Raw genomic sequence first — 19478 nt, 5'->3', positions numbered from 1 at the left:
CTGCTGTTGTGACAACAAAATGTCCCCGTCGTGGGATGAATAAAGTATAATCTAATCTAATCTAATTTTTAAAATGTAGGTTTTACACTCTGTCTATAAATTGAGAATTAAATGTATTGTTGTTATGTGTCCAGTTGTATTGTCTGACTCACTGGGTTACCAATGATTAACGCATAGCCTTTGAGGAAAGGCCATGTCATACTTTAACCTCCTCACAGGTACTGTACAGTAGTGTGCTTTCTATTATTTTGATTTGGCTTCAAACAGTTGACTGCCTATATAAAAGATACGAGTCACAATAAGAATATGCCTGCATTTCAACAAAAGTTAAGCCCACTTCTTTCAACTATACAAAGGCTGAAAATGGGGAACTTTGAGTACTGGTGAATGTCACAGTTGCTAATAAATAGGCAGGATTAACGCATACCTTTTAATATTCGCGCTGCTTAATGGGCTGACAGTGTTGAATTATCTATAGGTCTCAGTGATTCAAAAAGGACCATCAAACCCAAACTTGAGAGCAGTGTCTTGTAATTGAATAATACATTACATGTGGCAATTATTTCTGTTAGAAGCAGACTGAGAAATCAATAACCAAGGGATCAAATCAAGGACTGTGAAGCTCTTGTTTCTATTCCCTTGTGACCAATTACATCACCACAGTTTAAACACCTGCAGTGTCACAGCTCACTGTGACACTTTCTTGTGCGCGCTCTGTCTGTCTGTGTCTCTCTCACACACACACAACACACCACACACACACACACACACACACACACACACAACACACACACACACACACACACACACACACACACACACACACACACACACACACACACACACACACACACACACACACACACACACACACACACACACACAGTGTTAGCGTGCAACTAAAGACTTAAAAAAAAAGAAAGGTGCTTGTATTAAGATCTCATTTAAAATGTATACTGATAGACTAACAACCGCTTTTAAAATTCTTACATGTTGAAATTTCATCTAGAGGATTATTGCCATATTGTGTGCTAAATGAGCGGCACATCAAGACGTAATTGTAAATATGAAATGATGGGAGAGTAATGCATCTTTGTTGAGATAATATGCACTCATTGCACAGCCTGAGTTATAAATTATGCACTAGTTTTTTGCTCAAGGCAGTATCCTCCCATGACATGTGTGTTGCTGATTAAGAGAGAGTGAAATAGGCCTGTTTTAATGAACATCTCCCATTTCACAAAGGTATAGCTCCAGTAAAACACAAAGGTGACAATGAACCTCTGACCACCTTATTGTGTCTGTTGGTATTGGTGAATACAATTTGCTTTTATCTGAAATATTCACAATTCCTAAAAAGGCTGATATCAAGTCTCATTAAATGTTGATGCTCTGGGTGAGTAAAGATAATACTGGCTACATCAAAGGCCTTGTTATGTCCAGTGAATACTAACTAATCCTGAGCTTCTCTTCAGGAGCATCTAAAGCCTGTAAGACCAGCAGTGTCTAGTTCACTGCTGGGACCCTACCTGGTCTTACAGTTCCATCAGGAGGCTATATCACAAGAAAAATGAAGCAAAACTGAAGATTGAGTGAAGATGATATTTCGCTGTAATTATCTGCTCTACCATGTGCATCCTTGTGTTTCATCTGCCCTTTGTGATGCTCGGTGCACTGACATGCTTCCTCTCATCTGAGAATGGATCATCAAAACTGAAACAGTCAATACTGCACAACACACATGGGCTCATCGAAGCAATAATAGCCTGGAGTCAAAGCATACGTGTTCCATGGTTGATTGATTAATGGTCCCATTTGTATTATTTTGTTTGTTAGCAAGAGACAGCAAGAGAGAGACAGAGAGAGAGAGAGAGTGTGTGTCAAGTCATTTGTTTTCAATTGTGATACCTTTACTATTACTTATTTCTTTATTAAACCATTACTTCCAAAATTGTCAGGCAGTGAAGTTGCGTCCAAGACGCAACAATAAACATAACACAAAAGAGGCCATACCATGCAACCAGCAAAAACACCAAACATATTAATGGCCGAATTGCACTCATTACAGAAAGTTGTTGTCCACAGTCAACATGATAGTGAAATGCTATGTTGGGCACTAAGTAACCTTGGCAAAAAGAAAGACTGCGTTCCTGAAATAAAAATCGTGGGCAGAACCGCAGATCAACCTTACTCTGGTGTGGAGAGGGAGAGCAAGTTTTACAGAAGGTTAAAACATCCACAGGCTAGTTGAATGAAGACATACACAACCAAAGGACTTAACATCAAAAGAACCTGTGTTTTCAGCTATTCTCTGTGGTGGGCTTGCTTTGCATATTTCATGGCAGTGAAGTTCATATCTATGCCCACCTTTCTATTGATATGTGAAAAGCATTTTCTGGCTTTTAATTCAAATGTCTTTTCTCGCTAAATGTAATTGGTTGTTTGAATTTTTAGTTCATTTTCAATTGTGTGTGTGGCGTTTTTTTTTTTTTTACTGTGGCAGAGAGCCATGCGAACAAGTGAATGCCTTCACCCCTGTGCAGTTCTTCCCCTTAAGTGAAGAGCAAGAATAAGAACACAATGTTTGTTTTTCTCCACATAAAAGCCTCCAGATGACCTATGGTTCCAGCCAGACCTTTAAAGAAATGGAGGACAATCAAAAGGACAAATGTGACGGGCCTCCTGTGTGAGGTACAAGATGAATGTGAAACAGCGCGTTGGTTCTGTGATGTCTTTGACCTGATAGTTCAAAGCTGCTCCTGGACTCTGGACCCCTGTTCTGTATGTGAGCACCTCAGACAAAGGCTTTGTTCATAATAAAGTAATTCCACCACATTGTTCCTTTGAGCTGAACCCAACCATTTCAACAGGGAGGACACTCTCTCACTCACTCTCCAGACCTGAGAAAAGCATCACTGTGCCTACAAACACATCACACATACGGACATAATTTAAAAATCTTTAAGATGTTCTCATTTTCATCGATGATCATCACGTGCCTGATGTTCCCTTCCAATGTTATACAATTCAACCCTTCCAATCTCTTTTTTCTGACACACAAACTTATTTTCTTTGTTTTTCATAATTATTATTTATAGCAATATTATATTTTATATAGATTTTTTTATTATTATTATTATATGTATAACTTATTATGAAATCCATACTGAGTCATTTTAGTCAAGCACACTTTGGTACACAGGTGACCTTTTCATTATACATACTATATACACTGTGCTCAACAAGTGTAGCCTTGTAACGTGGTGCATAATGCACCTCTGTTTTGCAGGGACAGGTTATGTGGTGGCAAGGCACAAGGCCGTGTGCTGTGGAGTTACAGGACGCCCCCCCCCCCACCACCACCCCCTGCTCTGGTATCAGGAGGCATGGGGAGGTGCGGCAGCCTGCGGCCATAGTTAACCATGGCAAAGCAGCGAAGACTGGCTGCTATGGTGCCTCCAATCCTCTTGAGACACAAGGGTGAGCAGGGCTTTGAAGTTAAAAGTGTGGCTGGGAGACAAGACACGCAGCGTGTGAGCATCTATCTGTGGTGTGTGCTGTGTGATATAAGGGCAAAGGTGACCATCAGACTACAGTATACTACAGCTACATAATAGGAACTAACTGCTAAGACACCGGTACCGTGACTTTGATACCGGTTCCTAAACAATATTTTTTTCCAATACCAATTTTATGAAACAAAAAGAAATTACTACATTATGGCACAAATCTTTTTTTTTATTATTCTTCACTTCTACTACTACTACGAGAGCCCTGCCTCTGTGCGTAACGTAGAGTTGTTTACGACGTGTAACGTTAGACCGCCAATCACAAACATTACTTCATCTTGTTAGAAACATGCTACATGCTTATTGGCTCACTGATGCTGATGAGCTTTACTAGTTAGGTATTGCAATTGGGAACTGATGATGAGGCATTTTTCAATACTTGATACTTTAAAGTCAATTCGGTCATGGCCTTAAAAGTATCGAATTCGGTACCCAGCTGTGCTGCTAAGGCTGGCTTACGTGTACAGAATTTGTGGGTAAAACCATCCAGGCTTTAAATACTAGGTTAGTATATGTGTTAGTAAGGACCACTGAGTAACACAAGATAGCAAATATATATAGCAAATATTAAAATTGGTGGATCATGCATCCAACAGCAATGCATAGTGATTCACCTTTATTTCCTGCTTTGCCTGGCTTTTTGTGTTTGTGTGTGTGTGTGTGTGTGTGTGTGTGTGTGTGTGTGTGTGTGAGAGTAAAACAGATTCATAGGAGGTCTCAGTGTCACTCTCTTGTGTCAGTATAGCAGAAATATCTAGCAAAACAAAAGGAATGAGGAGAGGTTTTAAAAACTGTCCATAATTTTTTTTCTTCTTTTTTTTAAAGTTTGATAAAAAGGCATAAAATAAAATATATACTAACAAGTAACAAAATGCTGGCTCCTGCTCATGAATCAAACTGTTAACAGCATAATAACTGTTCCAGCTATTTACAGGTCTGTAAATTATTGGAGATGACAAAGTTTTTTCTATTTCTCTATTCTTGATTGTTCCACATGTCCGATAGCCACTCAAACTCTCCACGCAATGTTGTATATATAAAAAAAATGTTCTTGTAATATTAACTGTGAGCAATATAGCCAGTTGTTGTGCTGTAAGATCATAACTGCAGCTTCTATATGTGCATGAAAGAAGAAGACACACAAGACAAGATGAATGCCATACCATTACAGCCATTTCATTATCAGGCAAGGTCCCTTGACGTTGCCCTAATGACAAGTCCAACAATTAGGACTGCATGTTGTATGCGTCTCCTTTAGAGAATATCAGATAGGCATCTTTATCAAACATAGTATTTGATAAATGCCTCTGTCATTTAGAATTAAAACATATTATCAACAGCAGCATGCACATCTGAATAGAAGGACTGCTTTACATTTCAGAGTACACACAGGGCATTCCTAAGGCTACAAAGAAGGCCTTCAGAGAGACGAAAAAGAGAGAGAGAGAAGAGAGAGAGGGAGAGAGACGGTGTTTGCAAGGAGCTAAATCTTTGACAGAGCACAACGCAGGCCTTGCAAAGTCTGTTTAATGTTGTCTTTAGAAATATTTTTGCAAATAAGCCCCAGCGATGGCTTGTGTTTTGAAACTGACCAAAAGGCCTGTGATGGCTTGCGTTTGATAAATAATTTAATAATTTATAATTTATACTGTTTATTGATCCCCGGTGGGGAAATTACAATTTACACTGTTTGTTAGTAAGGTATTTATTTAGAAGCAGGCTGGCTGCTAGTTAGCTAACGCTAACTTCCATGCTACATAAATAAGCAAGACAGAGTTGTTCCACATCTGGTGATAGAACCCTGCTTTCCCCGGCCGTTCTGTTGGCTCAGAGCTCCACAGACTAAGTCCACCATGGTTTTGCACAGAATGTATTGCAAGAAGTGTTGCAAAAGTCAACGCGTGCATATTTGCCACTGTGTGATGCGAGAGAGCACATTGCATTGCAGCTCTAGCAGCTAACCGGGCAAGCAGGCTCCCCACCAGCAAGATAAGACAAGGTAGGTGAATAAAACAATGTCGGAGGTGAAAACGTATCTTGATGATACGTAAGGGCCCTGTTCATGTTGTACAGACAAATTAATTGCATTGTGTGTCTGTTGAGAGGCACAAAGGCACTCTAAAACTTGCCCCGTTAACTGCCATTTTAGCTCAGTGGAAGCTTGTACACGTAGCTGCAGCTACTCAGTGTTGCCTGCACCAATTCAGGCCGGGGGGGGGGGGGTTCAATCAAAAGTACTTGCATATTTATAGCGATCAAGATTAACATAAAAATTATTCTCCTTTAAGCAGAAGCGCGAATGTCTCTTACTCTCAAATATGAGTCAATATAAGTATGACAGCATTCATAGATTCCCATGATGATTCTCGTACATTCTGTTAATCAATAACACTGCTGCCCTAATGTATTAACTCAATATAAAAAAGGACAGTGAATTGACTTCTTGACATTATTCTGATTTTGCTGTCAAAATTGCTAGAATAAGAGTGGTTAACACCATCGACAACTTGACTGCAAATAAGCATTGGTGTTTGTACTGCATAGCACATGCAGATATTGACATGTTCACAGACATTGACCAGCTTTAGAGTTATAGAAAACCTAATCATTTTGGATGAGACAACATACTGCTATTTAGTGTTCGGTATGTACATCATGGGCACTGAGATATCAATAATCCTCATTTCATACACAAATTAATTTAGTTATCCTCAGACTTTAAACCATTACGTGAATTTTTTTTTGCTGGAATAATTTGTTCGATAAGACGGTTTTACAACCAGAAAAGAAAGGCCTCTGCATTAATTATGTCCTGTATAAATCTGGCACAGAAGAAAACGTTTTTTTAATATGCTTCATAAATAGAATATTGATTCATTGAGGAGAAGAGTTGCATGGCTCTTTGCTGCCATCTTGAGCAAATGAACAGACATTACATATTTAGATAGAGGTTGGAAGTTTTTTATCCCCCAGCTCCAACTGGGGGATAACAAGGCGTTACCAGTCCAGATTGGAGATATAATCCCTCCCTCCCCTCCCGAGGTGGCGAGTGGTTTTCCAGAATCCGGCCAAAAGTCCTTCTTCATGTTTTCTCCAAACTTCTCCCACACCCGCTGCTTTGCCTCTGTCACAGCAGAGGCTGCAGCCCTTCGGGCTCTTCAGTACCTTGCAACTGCCTCTGGAGCCCTCTGAGATAACATTTCCCAGAATGACTCCTTCAGTTGGCCGGCTTTTCTAACCCCTGATGTCCCCCAGGGTGTTCGTGGGTTACCGCCCCTTGAGGCACCTAAGACTCTAAGACCACAGCTCCCTGCTGCAGCTTTAGCAATGGAAACTTTTATCATTGTCCATTCCGGTTTAATGTCCCCAGCCTCTACACGGATGCACGAAAAGCTCCCCCGGTGGTGTGAGTTGACAGACTGTTGGTCAGGGACCTCCTCCAGACGTTCCCAATTTACCCGCACTACCCTTTGGGGCTTACCTGGTCTGTCCAGAGTCTTCCCCCACCCCTGACCCAACTCACCACCAGATGGTGATCAGTTGACAGCTCATATCATGTCAAGAAATTAAGCAGCTCAGCTTCTAGTTCTAGAAGATAAGGTGTGCCTAAAGGCAGTAAAGGCTAATTGCATTTCCATGTGTAAATTCTTATTTAATCAACATTATATATATTCTGCTGATATCTATACATTTACGTTTACTGATCGTTCAGCATCTTTAAAAAAGTCAAATGGCATGAAAATTTCACTTCATGAGTTTTTTTAACATTAATGTGCGTTCCCCCAGCCTGCCTATGATCCCTGGCTAAAAATGGTGATTGATATAAACCGAGCCCTTGGTATCCTGCTTTTCCTTTGAGAAAATGAAAGCTCAGATGGACCGATCTAGCATCTTGCCCCTGATAAGGTCATAAGGAGCAAAGTTACCGCAAAAGTTTCTCTGCTTTGCCCGCCCAGAGAATTTTACCCACCCATGAGAGAGAGACATCATGGCTTTCAAATGAACAAAGTGGCAGCTGGTCAAGGCCACACCCCCAGCCTCTACCTTGCCCCCCCCCTCTCCTCCTCAAAAGCTACAGACTCAGAAATGGCACACATTAAGGAAAGCTCATTGTGGGACAACAAGGCTGAAATTTGGGAAAGAGACTTCAGATATGGTATTAGGGGACCACTAAGGTCTATATAAAAGCATTCAAAGAGCACCATGTCGTGGGACCTTTAATGCAAAAGCTCTCAATTGTAGAAACAATTTTTTCACATAAATTAATTAGGCTGCTACTCAAAACGGTTTCTGTCTTCTCTACCTACAGCTTTTTATAATTACCTCCGCCAAGGAGGCTATGTTTTCAGTTTGGTTTGTCTGTTTGTTGGTTTGTCTGTCAGCAGGATTACAGAAAAACAAATGGCCTGATTTTTCTGAAACTTTGGGGAAGGGTGTAGCATAGGCCCAGGAAGATCCCATTACATTTGGGAGCTGATCCGAATCACGGGGTGGATACACTAACTATTTTCCACCTTCGGTATTATTGCAAGATAGGGCAATTGTGCTGCATTCATGTGTTTTTGGATTTTTTGGAAAAATGAGTTCCTGACTCGGAAAACTGAAGAAAGACAGAGTATGCTTTGACGGAGGTCTGCGCTCTCTGAGAGTGCCCCTCTAGTTATTTATAATTTTAGTAACTTTGAAAATGGTGAACACTAAATATGCATAGATTTACTGAGAGTTTTGAAAGGATACAGATTAAATAAGAACATTTGATTCTAGATTGAGATCAATACAATGCTTAAATCCCAACCATAAATTTAAAGCCTTAAAATAATTAGGAGACAGTTTGAAAAGGTACGCATTCAAGAAGCACAGACACATCCCTGTCCTTTCTTCGGGCACCAGTGCCCCTAAAAATAAATGTGAGCGTAGAGCCCTGGTGAGGTTATTTTTCTCTTTGAATTTAATGCTATGGACAAAGATCTTGGAATTCTTTGGTAATATCCAAATGAAGGGTATCTAGATCAAATACAAAGGTTTCATTACCACTGACATGTAGGAAGCCAAATTAGTCCCTGAAATCACGTTAAATTAAACCCAGAAGACTTTGTTGCAGTGTTCACCATAGCACATGATAAATATATTATGAAAGCGTTGTATTATTGAAAAGGCTCTTTAAGCCGGCAGAATGTGTTTTTGGGAACTGAGAATAGGTGTATGTTCGGCGAACACTGAGGCCACATTGGCATAGACAACCTTACTGACAGAATGAACGCTTTTAATCAGCCCAACACGTCATTGATGTAGTGTATGGAAGATGAAAAGGTTAAGAGAACAAAGTTGAAATCAAAAGTAGATTACAGCTAGTGGATTTACATATTCTTATGTTGTCAAACAAACACACACATTAGGAATGCACGAAATTGGATTTTGGCTGATATTCGATATGCCAATATTTTCAAACTCATTTTGGCTGCTACCGATGTATATATATATACAGTATTTTCCCTGATAGATATATATCAAATATACACACACTTTAATTTCTCTGAAGAAAAATGTAAGTCTCCCTTCTGTACTAATTTCACCTTATTACACTCATGTGTTGTAGATAAGGCAATACACAAGACAAACAACATTTGATTCTACCGTAAATGTATCATTTTACAAATGGAGACAGACCTTTACCTCTGATAAATAGTTAAATTACTTCATCTTGGAAGAGAATAAATGATATGCCAGTGCCATTTATTATTTTTAAGTTCAAACTTTAAACTTAAGTCGTTAGGAGTAAAATAAATAAAAATACATTTTCAAATTAAAAAATGTACATCATCTCCTACTGGAACAGGTCTGCCAAACGCCTTACATTAGAGGCAACGCTAAACAGCCGTTCACTGTCAACAGGTAGCACGATACACACTTTTTCTCTTTCTATTTTCCATTTCATAAACATATTATATTATCAAACGCGGATGCAATTGCAGTTGCTGCGTGAGAACCGGAGCATTCCTGTGAATGTAGGGCCGCATTTTAAAGGGTGAAGTCTTCATCTACCCAATGGGCAGTGAGACGCAACATGCTAACAGGACTCACTTGATGTCCAAATGTCCGTTGTACAGCTAATGTGACTAGCACCAGTGTTGTGCCAAAAACAGACTGCCTGTCGAAATACGACTGCACGCAGCATAGCATACCACGGCTCTAGGTACATCATTAGCCTGCTGAAGCCAACGTCTTCCACCACGCCAAATGATTTTGTCATTCATTTCTTTAAATTTGGGTGGTTGCTGCTGTATTTTCTAGCTTTATCAAAGGACTTAAGGTCTCATGGCATGAAATTGTCACTTGACTATGAGTTTTTTTTTACATTAATAGGAGTTCCCCCAGCCTGCCTATGGTCCCCCAGTGGCTAGAAATGGCAATAGGTGTAAACCGATCCCTGGGTATCCTGCTCTGTAGTTGCAGTCTTGCAGCACACCAGTATCTGATTAACATTACAGACGGTAGCTAGCTTTGTTTCTAGCTCCAGGCTAACTTGTTTCCTCCCACCTCCAGCTAGCTAGCCATGCTCTGCTCTCGTCAGGTAATCTCGTCGGCTCATCCTTGAGAAAAAAAGAAGCATGACTATATTGTTGAATCTGTTAAATTAAATTGGTAGAAATGTATATTACGATAAACTCAAATGCACATTAAATGAAAGGCACTTAGGAGATTATTCACAATCATTTTTCCCCGGGATGAATTTGAGGCCGGCCTTTATTTGTCAGTGTTGACCATGCCCCCGGCCACTAGCAGAGGCCCGGCTTTTAATCAACTACCAGTCTTTTTTTTGAGGAATTACGGTAATCATATTTGTAGGAGTAAATGTTGTTTTACGCCTCCTCGCATCCCTTGTGCTTTACAAGTACTGCAAATAGCAAGATTGCTATCTGCTTTACATCTCAAAATACCTCCACACAGCCGACATGTTTGCTGGCGTTCATGCTGCGTTCACGGTCATCACGTGCGCCTAGTAAACACGCCACCCTATTGGCAAGGTTCATCTGCAGAAATATTCATATGATAATTATTTTAAGCTTGTATCGGCCGATACTGATGTTGTGCCAATATCATCGTGCCTCCCTAACACACATGATGCAAATTGAGAAAGAATATTTTGTTAGAATCCTGATGTCCAAAATGTTAGTGTGTATTAATATTCATAATACAATATTTTGCACACAGTATATCAGAACACTAAATATCTCAATTAGATTAGTAGTGTTCTGTATAAAACTGCAGAGTTAAAGCAGTGAACAGTTAAACAGTGTTTCTCAACAGGGTTGGTACAGCCCCTCAGGGGGTGTTCAGAGGATGACGGGGAGCGCTGGAAGCAATATTTAAGGCGTTAAGGTACCTTTGGGGGGCATTTGTTTTAAGGCGAGTTTACACCAAAGGTTCACAACAATATAAGTTTTGTGACCCAGATAACGGATAGGGGCGTGCTGGTCCCAAAAAGTTGAGAACCACTGCATTAGAGTATATGAACCTCCCCTGTGCTGGCAGCTCAATCTCCCTTGTTACATCTCAATTAAGAAGTATGGCAACTTGCTATCTCCATTCTCTGACCACTAAGAATTACATGCAGCACAGCAAATCTTTGCATGCAATATTATTATTTAGCCACATGGTGGCATTCACTGCAAAGAAAAGCAGATAGTGGGTTTACATACACTTGCGCCTTATTCCAGAATTTAGGCAATCGTTTTTGGCCATGCATTGCCTCAGGGATTAAAATTCACTATAAATCAGTTATAAATGCAGAAATTCTAAATAGATAACACAAGAAATGACATGGAAATATGAAAATGTCTAGGTTTAGCCATTTCAAAATATGTAGTTATTTATAGTGTTAAGTGCATTTTGGTAGCTAACAGAACCCGGAGGGATTCTGGGTTGATCGCTGGAATGGCAGAATAAATCTAAGTGAAGAAAATGAATAAGCAGAGCTTGTCATTTTCTCATTACCACCACTGAGGTGCCCTTGAGCAAGGCTCTCAACCCCCAACTCCTCCAGTCGAGCTGATTTGTGACAATCACATAAGCTGTGATAGCAGTGGGTAGCTTCCAGGAGTAAATGTTGGTAACAGAGTGTCCATCAGGACATCTACAGAAGAGTTTTTAAGTTTGTTTTTGAGATGGGTCATTTGGACATTTTGAATTTGTATGAATCAAAAGCAAAGCATCTGATACAAACATGCATCTGACAGTTGCTTTTCACTATTAACTTTTTGAGACAATGCAGCCGGCATAGTGAATTTCTGAGCCGGAATGAAAATAGACCTTTTCTGTGTGGATTGCGTATTTTTGCAAATTTGCACAGAAATGCAAATGCAAATGTACTCAGATGGCTGCTTTCCTTAACAAGTAACTTCAAAAATAACATTTACACATACATTGTATTATAATGTCAACTAATTCTAGAAATGAACACTGAGAAAATCAAATAAATAGCTCCATAAACATGTTAAGTATCAGTCAGTTGCCTATCATCTAAATAAAGAAACTAAACACTTGGTGCTATGGCAACATTTCTAAATCACTCAAAGCATTGTTTTCCTTCATTAAATGTTGCATGCATATCGGAAAACATATATGCCAATACCACGATGTCTGTGATAGGCCAATATCGTCCAATAATATGGGCCAACAGATCTGTCTAGCACTATTCCATTGTCCTGGCAATGTTAAGACAGGGTTTCATAGACAGTGTTGCCTTTTCTCCTCTGTGATGGAAGCTAAATGTATCGTTGCATATAGAAACGTTTTGTACTAAACATACAGCCGGCAAGCACAAAAAGGCTGTGTTTCTATGTTAAACACAGGAAGTAAGATAATGCCACTAACTAGCATACAGTTTGTCATCCAGATGGTGATAAAGCAAAAGTGACAGACGGTCGTCCCCAGACACATGCCGCATCTGGAAGAGCTCCTCTAAGGCTCTGAACTAACTCTAACACTAGCCCTCATCTCCTTCATTAGCTCTGTCTGGGAGTTTGCACATGGCTACTCACATCCAAGCAGCCACATTCTCATCTGTCTAATCATCTGAGATATGTGTTGTCTGTCAACACTCAGGGGAGAGAGTTTTTTGAACATGTTTCAACCACCACAGGATCAAGTTTGACTTTTCATAATTTACAATGTCTTGTAGACTGCATATAAAAAAGTATATGGAAAGATTGGAATATGCATTTACTTTCTATCAAGCACTGACAATCACACACCTATGTAGTTTGCCGTTATTAAGTTCATCTCTGTGTTAAACTTCAGACATCTTTGGTATAGTACAGCAGACAAGTGCACAGACAATAATCCCAGCTGAAAGCTTACAGAACACTTACTTACTTACTGTTTAGAGAGCAAGGAAAAAAAGGGAAACATCAAAAAGGCAGGGCTCCTGAAATGGCAGAAACTATCCAAGCGACAAGATACCTTGGATCAGTACCAATGGAACAACACTCAAATGTGTCAGGCCCTATTTTATACAGTCTATGGTCAAGTCTGCATTTGGAGGATACTGACTATATCAGGTGATTGCATCAATGACACTGGGTCATTGTTAATAAATAAATCTAATGTCCAGTGGACACATAATAATAATAATATATTTTATTTATAACGCACTTTTCATTCCAAGGAATCTCAAAGTACTGTAGGACATTGCTAAATCTGCTACCAGATAACCAAACCTCCACATTTTAAGAACACATAAATAAATGTAATGTCCATCAATTGAAAACTGTATACAAATGTGTCAGTAAAAATGGCCAAACCTACTGCACAAATATAACTGACATTGATAAAGAGTATACTGTATATTACTTATCTACACCACTCCCCAACAAGTCACACTTTTATGTAGGTGTCCCACCTACCTCAACAACCACCCTTATTATTTCTCCATATTCTGGTCAACATCTGATTAGTTATTTAATATTTAGAAACAAACACGTTGTACATTGCTACAGTGTATTTGTGTATTGTTGTAATATTCCCTTGTTGTTGATATATTGAGTTATTTAAAAAAGAAAAAAACATTTTCCCTAAAGAGATTCAAGAATGGAGGAGTCAAACAACTGGTAGAACAAGCATGTCAATTAGGAAAGACTAGGAGCTGTGACGTTTAGGGTCTGTTACACAGGAACTCTAGAGAAAAATTGACAATACCCAAGGGGACTGAGAAGCCTATAACGGATTGTTCCATGGGATATCCTTTGCCCTGCAAGAAAAGGTCAGAGTAACTGTTGCTATAACAAACCATTTGCAAAAGTATCAGACATATGTTGGAGTAAAACTCTAACATATGTCTGATACTTGTACATATTTATTTTGTTGGCCTTTGATTATGAAGGACACTAATACCCCACAGTAACCAACTATACATTTATTTATTTATTTATTTATTTATTTATATGTTGAACCAAAAAAGGTTTTTTTTTCCTTAGCCTGAAAACCAGATGAATCTGCCAGCTCATGTTTTTTTTGCTCTGGCTACATCAGGCCCCCCTCCATTCAAAACAAATTTCCGATGAGTCCAGAACCCAGTCTGTCCACAACAGTTGTGATTGGCCAGTCCGTTTATCTCACATGGGGCGGATTTAACCGTCATGTTGTTCTCGGGTCTAATTTGACCCATTTTGAAAAAAAATTATATCAGAAATATGGGAAGTTGAAATAAGCACCAAAATGATGAAAAAAGTGACAAAACGTTAGGAAAAGCGTAAAAAGAATGTTGGAAAAAGCGACAAACAACAATAAAACTTCAATGCCAAAAACGTTGCAATAAGGCACAAAATGTTGATAGAAACTGACCAAAACATCTAAAAAAGATAGACCACAAAAAAAAAAAAAAAAAAAAACTTTGGCCACCCAGATAGCTCCGCTGGTAGAGCGGGCGCCCATATATAGAGGTTTACTCCTCAACGCAGCGGGCCCAGGTTCAACTCCGGCCTGCGGCCCTTTGCTGCATGTCATTTCCCCTCTCTCCCCTTTCACATCTTCAGCTGTCCTGTTAATAATAAAGGCCAAAAACGCCCCAAAAAAATAATCTTAAAAAAAAAATAATAATAATAATGAACACAAAACCCTAAAAAAGAACTTGGAAAAAAGCAACAAAAAAGCGTTAGTAAAAACGGGATTAAAAAAAAGTGTTTTCTATCGTGGATGGGAAGACAACACGGGTAAAGAGAAGCGTCATGCTTGAAGGTGTTTGCCGGATGTAACTGACATACTCAATCCAGTGCAAGGCACCAGGCTCACAAAACTCAGATCAAACTGTCAAACCCAGCGGTGCTGATCATATACGAATCAAGATTGTGTTACTGTATTGCTTATTGTTTGTGTGAATGTTTTCAGAAACACATTTTAGTTTACAGTTAAGCTGTAATTTGAGAAGGTGACCCTGTCGCCATCTTTTTCCTGCTTTAAAACAGACCAAGCACCGCTCCAACTAGCATGTGTCGCTCAGCACTACGTTGCTCTGATTGGTTGTCGATCAATTCAATTGTGTCCAGAGACATTTTGGTCTGCACCATTGATAACGCACCTTGGAAATCTAAAATGAACAGAGGTTCTAGGCTATGGGCAGGGTTATACATGCATAAAGTTAACATTGGCAATTATCCACATCCCCTTCACTTCCACCCTATGCAAGCAATGGGGCGAATAAAAACTTTGCTTCCAGCGCCAAATCAAATTTGCATCATGTGAGTTCAAGTTTGAGGAACTTAGACCAGCGAAATCGGAGAAGTCGATCATTGTCTAACCAGCCTGTATCATCTCTGCAGGCAATGATCACACACCTGCATTCAAGCATGTGTCACCATGCCTTAGTACGCATTTGCTAATTACCTTATTTATTGATATTGATTGATTTCAATTTTGATCGATTCAACACCAAAGATTCTAGTGTACCTTACAAAATGTTTCAGTGGTTCATTAACACATTGGATTGAGACATAAGAATGTTGGTAACAATTCTTCTCCCTAGGGGGAACGAAGAGGAAAAGTGCCTTGGTGCCTACAGTAAAGGTGCTGGTTGAGTAGCTAATGCTAATGTAATTCTTGGAGGGTAACGCAAGATTACGACAACGTTCAACACGCTCATTTATTTTTAGTGTGATTGTTTTGACCACGGTTAACAACTCCAGGCTAGCTAACCCACAAATTCATCAGTAACGTTAACTGTATAGATAGAAGACTAATCTAATGGTAATTCAGCTAGCTAGCACACCCCTGTCTTCTGCCTCAGTCTCCCGGCTCTGCAAGGCTTCAGCCGGGATGAGAGCTGACAACAACCCTGGGGACACATCCATTCCACAGTCAACCCCCAGCCAGCTAGCAGCCATTCACTGTCATTACAGCCCCAGCTGTGTTATTTCATGGCTTTCACAAATTTCAGTATGGCACCTTATGCCGTAAACCGTTTAAAACTGAGCATGCGCAACTAACATCTGCACTTGACCAGAGCCGGTCTGACTCGACTCTCATCAGGTATGACGCGTTATGCCGTAAACCGTTTACATCTGAGCATGCGCAACTCAAATCTGCATTAAACTGTAATGGGAAAATTACATTTAACCAATGATCTTCATATTAATTATTCATAATAAGATCTCCAATGCCTCTCAGAGTATATGACTTCTGTATCTGTCATATGTGTGTTTCTCCTTGACGGGACACAACTGGGTTACAACCAAGGAGTGACAAGCGTCCTTGACAGGGCGACTTGAGCTTCTTTTGCAGCTCAAGTTGGCGGCGGTGTGTACGCACGATAAGACATTAGAAACCAGGGTTACAGTAGCTTGCAGTAAGCATATATTTGAATATTGTTTTGGCCAATAACAACAGAAACACCCCTTCCTTGCAACATCTATTTTAATGGCTGTTGTTTAGACTAACCAAACATTTACAAAAGAGAATCACGGAGTAATAAAATGGTTGATGAATGCATGGGTAAAAACATTTAAAACAAAGACTAATACTACCCCAACCGTTACGGTCACAAACTGGCTTAGAGAATGTGACAAAGCATTTGATTTGTCAAAAATCATTAACTTGAACAAAAATGAACAAGTTCAAATCATTAGCAACATCAGAAATACCAGCAACTGTTTAAAGTGCAAAATGAAAAGAAGCAGTGTGGATGCCAGTTGATGCCAAGGTGAACATAATGAGCTGCCATTGGCCTTTTGAGCTCAACATAAAAAAATAAAATAAAAAAAAACTACCACGTTAAATCTATCAACATTAGCCATGTCAATATGTTACAAATGCCACACCAGTAAGAACAAAAACAACAACAATGCAAATTTTCAGTATGTTCATGTTCACAGCATAGTAGCTAACAGTGATGTGCAAGATTCTTCCAAAATGTAATATATTATGGATTACTAGTTAGTCATTTTTTTTTCTACTTTTGCATTACTTTTGAGTTACTTTCACCAAAATAATACCGGAAGTTTGACTTGGCATACCGCTACTGTAGTGTGTGAGTTTTACTACCGGATCAATAAAGTCTCCTCTTTATCCATTTTAATGCATCATAGATTATTCTTATTTTGTAAAATGTATATGAATTTGCAGACTAAAGCTATACAAATAGCTAATTAAAACGTACAATAGGCAAGTAGGAGAAAATGAAAATACTCAATTAAAACAACCTTACAGTTGTATTGAAGTATGGCTTTTGTTGTAAAATGTTTGTAAAGCACTTGAATAAGAAACTCATGTTGTTTAGTTTAGAACTAAGGTTGTCTAAAAGAAATGGTCAATTATACTGTGATTAAAACTCACTATTTACAGTGTTTACAGTACTTGATTTACAGATGATATGTGAAAAGGTACATAACTGTTTAACAGGAACTTAGTTTTACTGCGAACCGTCACGGGAAGTGCTTTTATTTTGAAGCAACCTACACGAAAGTGTTCTGTTGTGTACTCTTGCTAGCTCTCAGAGAAGAACGTGAGACGGTACATGCGAAACATGTTCGTCAAGCTTAAGTTGTTCACTTTCTAGTTTGTAAAACTGCAACATATTGAACAAATGGTCACAGTAAAAGACACGGTCGTCATTCGAAGCCATTCCACTACAGACATATATAGTTACTCTCCACGGCTGATAAAATGCAATGATATTATCTTTAAGCCTCAACATTATTCCCGTCATGTTTCATCTGTCAGCAGCTCGGACACACTGCTGTCCGTGCCGACGTACCGTCACCTAGTGGGACAGATGTTGTCCGTTCCGTCTCTGGCTCTGACCACGGGAACAGAGACGGGACAACACCTCGCTTCAACACAGCATAACTCCTGAAAATAATAATATCCATCTCGCAAATGTATCTGTCTCTGCAGTCATCTCAACCATCGAATACAGCAAAAGGAAATACGGCATTTTTTTCATGTGAAGAATGTTTCGCCGTGTCGGAGAATTCTTTAAAAAAAAAAAAAAAAAAAAAAAAAAACACCACTAAATGTTGCGTTAAAATGCGTTGTAACTCGCGTTACTGAGATTGCATTTACTTTCTATCAAGCACTGACAATCACACACCTATGTAGTTTGCCGTTATTAAGTTCATCTCTGTGTTAAACTTCAGACATCTTTGGTATAGTACAGCAGACAAGTGCAAGCTAGTGCACAGACAATAATCCCAGCTGAAAGCTTTTCAACTGAGATTGAGAGAGTAATATTACCGAAATTTAATTAGTAATGCGTTATATTACTGCGTTGCAGCCATAGACTGTATATTATTGAATAATAATAATATTAACATTAATATTAACGGTCTATGGTTACAGCTAATAGTACATTACTGTAATTGCGTTACTTTTGTAACGCGTTACTACCAACACTGGTAGCTAACGTGTAAAAAACACTGACTTACTTTAAGTTGAAACGTCACTCACTCAGGTCAGGTTATTTTGTCCACACCTTCTTCGGCATCTTCTTTGTAACCTCTGCGCTCCTTATCGTTATTGTTACATGTGACTGTAAAAATGCGCGATTATTCTGATAGTCACAATCTTTGAGTGTTGAATGTGAAGAATTTACTATAACTAGGGTTAGGCAAACTTTGCATCCATAGTTGCCACCTTTTGAAACCATGGCGAGTCTCTTTTTTCCTTGTCCAAGGTAGTTATGTTTCTCTGTACCAAAGTTGCCAATTAGCACTAGCTTGCTAGCTTAACTGTTCGGTCATGGTGGCTAACGTCCTTAGCATCAGGTGTTGGTTGTTTTTTTTGCCGATGTTTCTTTGCTATCCACGTCGGCTTTGGAGAGATATGACCGCATTAATTTTCTGCTGAGCCATTTCTAACTTATGACCACTGTGAAAAAGCGTCTAGGCAAAACCACTGTATTTCCTATTATATTGTTTTCTTCTTTTAACTGGATGAGAGCAGGGCTTGATTTCGTTAATTGGAGCATTAGACAGTGTGCATTATGGGTAATGTAGACAGGAGGGTTTCACATGGAAGACGAATGCATGGAATAAAATAGATATATCTGGTTCTGCTGCATTGATTTTCTACAATAAGATTGTTTATACATTTTATAACAATGTGTAAATCTAATTTATGAAAATAAAACAGTATGAATGAATGTGTATTATTTCGAACATGTAACAAAAGTAGTATTGTTAAGGTAAGGCAAAACACTCTGTGGTTAAAAGATGAGGAAATATTGTATCATGACCATGAATAAATAAATATAGATGGTTAAGGTATGGTTTAGCAGCTAAAAGCACTTTGGTCCAAGTGTCATCTTTATTGGCTAATCTGCTAATAGAGCCAATCATATTGCAGTTGCATTGGTCACAAATACCCAAAACAGCCATTCTACTTTTAGGTGAGTAAGAAGCTTTATAAAGTACATTGAAA

The 19478-nt window shown here is 39.1% G+C and overlaps 1 long non-coding RNA gene across 1 annotated transcript in view; it reads right to left on the bottom strand.

Moving 5' to 3' along the window:
- The window catches only part of LOC116693692 (uncharacterized), a 33568-nt gene extending 14571 nt beyond the window's left edge, over window positions 1–18997 (bottom strand). Inside the window, exon 1 of the long non-coding RNA XR_004332975.1 lies at window positions 18485–18997. This is a non-coding gene — a long non-coding RNA (uncharacterized LOC116693692). The remainder of the gene's footprint in view (window positions 1–18484) is intronic.
- Window positions 18998–19478: the final 481 nt, after the last annotated feature.

Source organism: Etheostoma spectabile, chromosome 1, assembly GCF_008692095.1.
Source record: "Etheostoma spectabile isolate EspeVRDwgs_2016 chromosome 1, UIUC_Espe_1.0, whole genome shotgun sequence".
Classification (NCBI taxonomy): Eukaryota; Metazoa; Chordata; class Actinopteri; order Perciformes; family Percidae; genus Etheostoma; species Etheostoma spectabile.
Note: the sequence above shows the minus strand (reverse complement) of the source record. Positions and strands in the feature narration are given on the sequence as shown.